The sequence below is a fragment of the Venturia canescens genome, chromosome 10, assembly GCF_019457755.1.
Source record: "Venturia canescens isolate UGA chromosome 10, ASM1945775v1, whole genome shotgun sequence".
NCBI lineage: Eukaryota > Metazoa > Arthropoda > Insecta > Hymenoptera > Ichneumonidae > Venturia > Venturia canescens.
Genome location: NC_057430.1, coordinates 3,802,231 through 3,805,356, shown reverse-complemented (window position 1 = coordinate 3,805,356; position 3,126 = coordinate 3,802,231).

Here is a 3,126-nt window from a genome sequence, read left to right as displayed (position 1 = left end):
AGAGGTCCAATAGAATTGTTCGATGTCAAATCAATCGATTGATTACACTCAATTTCACTACGTAGCGTATAATTATTCGGCTTAAGCTGAATTTGTATGTTTGTCAACTGAGCTTTCAAATATTTTTCAATATCTTCAATTTCATAGCTGCCCATTGGAATGGTCAACACTTGCGTTCCAACATGAAATTCATTGCAACCAATGTCAATATTTGGAATTGAATTGAACGTGAGCAGCTCGACGAGTCCAAGAGTATAATTTTTGTCGGGCGATAGTTCGATGGGTGGAAAAAATTGTGCTTCGAGTATGGAGGATGTGCCAGTGATGGTAATAGTTAAACTGTCATCCATGATGCTCGCAACTTTAGAACTAAACACATAGCTCCATAATCTTCATTTATATAGTTTATAATTGTCTCGCCGATTCAGTTGATTACACAAAAATTTTAAACATAAATGTCCACATATTATTGTGTCATATTCTTGATATTTTTTATAATTATATTTCACGCTACCAACATTAAAGTATTTCATGAGTTCGGGTGGAGGTGGAAGATTGCCAAAGCTGTCAAAGTATGTGATTCCTCAGCCAGATTTTTTATAAGCAACCCAGTGTGTACCAGGTCCCACATTATCATCCAAATTAACGATTGCTGATTCTTGCTTGAGTGGTCCGTCCGCAGGTAAAGTGTCACGCATGAAAACACTGCGAAAGTTACGAATTTTCATGGCTCCCGCATACTTTAGCAGATCGATGTCGGTGAGTGGTTGATGTGGTAGCGTGATTATACGTTTTTTGACCCGAGGTAAAGACCCAAACCCTGTTTGTATTGTTTCAAGTGTAAACCTTTACCCAAAGCGATGGCCTCGAGTGTTCGATTATGACGCTTACGTTCGACCAATTCCTTTTTAGACGCTTGAGCAGCATTTACAGCTTTGACTATTGCAGCACTGCCACCCGACAATGCTCCAACAGCGCTAAGACCGGCAAAGATGGGTACGAGGAAGGGTAATAAACCGCCGGTTTTTCGAGGAACAGGTAGAATCCTAGGCGTGCGTACTTTAACGCCCTTTACACCAGGTCGCGCACCTTTCAGCGCAGACATTACGACTTTACGAGAATCATCACTACGTATCATTGCTTTCTTCGCAGCACCGATAATCTTTTTCAGGCAAACACTTTTCGGGCGTTACATACCCAATCCAAATTTCCTCTTAGTCTTCATAATGTTCGTCACAGCCCAAGCACTTGCTCTTTCACCGAGACTCGCGTCTTTCGAGGTTACACGCTTCCAAGCTTGTTCAGCCAAAACTTTATCCGCCAAATGTCTTGCTTCCAAATTGTCGCGATTTTTCGAATATGCGATATCGTGCTGTTTGCAAGCTGCGTCCAGCGGATTTATACCTGGATCACCACGAGCAAGACGTTTGGCCAATTTTGTGCCAGGTCCACAATATTGATAGCCTGGTAGATGCAATTCCACCGGGAGATTGTTAATTAGACTGTTGACAAGACCTTTGCCATGCACAATCATTACCACGTGGTGGTCGCAACACGACTGATCAGTATTATATTATAAAGTCGCATTTATATGATTTTTTCAATCAGTAGCATGCGCGATGAAGATGAAGAAACAAGGTGGTCAACTTCCCGTAATAAATTTCGATGAACTCGTAGGTGATGCAAAGAAAGTGAAGCGTCATGGGAACATACTACCTAGTAGCATTCGTGCCGTGTTTTGTGGACCATCGAATTGTGGAAAAACGAATGCTCTACTTACGCTCCTGATACATCCAAACGGTTTGAGATTCGAGAACATTTATCTCTACTCGAAATCGTTGAAACAGCCGAAATATCGACTTCTCGAGCAAATGCTCAAACCCGTGAAAGGAGTGGAATTCTTCCCATTTAACGAGCATGAACAAGTTGTGGCCCCCAGTGAAGCTCGACCAAACTCAATATTTATCTTTGATGATATAGCATGCGAAAAGCAGGATAATGTGAGAGCATTTTTTTCCATGGGGAGACATGAGATTGTGGACAGTTTTTATCTATGTCAAACGTATACCCGTATCCCGAAACATCTTGTGAGAGATAATGCAAATTTTGTTGTACTATTCAAGCAAGACGATATGAATCTAAAACATGTGTATAATGACCATGTGAATACTGATATGACTTATGCGTGCTTCAAAAACATGTGTATAAAGTGTTGGAAGTCGGACAAGTATGGATTCATCACGATTGACAAGGAGAGTGAATTGAATGCTGGAAGATATAGAAGAGGATTTGATTCCTTCCCCACCGTCGATGATAAATGATTGTTCTTTCAGTTTTAAAGACAGTCTAGAGTCTGACTTGCATACGTCAACATGAAGAGCAAAGAACTTTTAAGGGAGAAGGCTGTATTGAATGAACTTGCCAAGGCAAGTGATGCAATCAGACGGAAACATCGAATGTTGAAAAGTGGACGTGATAGTGCTCAGCAGAGAATGCAAGATGTGTTTAAACCGATTGTCGAACCATTAGAGGAGCTAGTTTCGTATACGAAAAAACCGAAAATTAAGAGTGAACGTATGAATGTTAAGATGGAGGAGGAGGAGGAGGAGAAGGAGGAGTCTCCAAATTTCGGAGAAAATAGCATGCAGCAAGATACTTCTTTCAAAGACGATATTTGGCATGATGCAATTACTGATGAGAATGTCGATGTACCCGTAACTAAAAATAATGATAATCATGATGATGACGACGATAATTTGGATTCATCTGAAGATGTTGATAATTTGATACGTGAATATTTGGGTCTACTGCGTAGTAATAACAAAACAAGATTAGATGGCTTGTATGGAGTACGAAATCTCGCTCAAAACAGATTAATGATTGGTGATTCACCGATTCATTTCGAACTCGATCATATAGTGGTTGGAGATGAAAAGTATCCCAAAAGTATTGGCTTGGTGTAACTGTTGTTTAAAAAAGAGCCTGAACTCAAATATATAACTCCAAATGACTTGGAGAAATATCAGAAAATTGTCATTACAACGAATGCTCATAAAAAATTTTATAAACGCACGGGTGCAGTACGTCAGGATAAAAATAGTAAATTCAAAAATTATATATCCCACA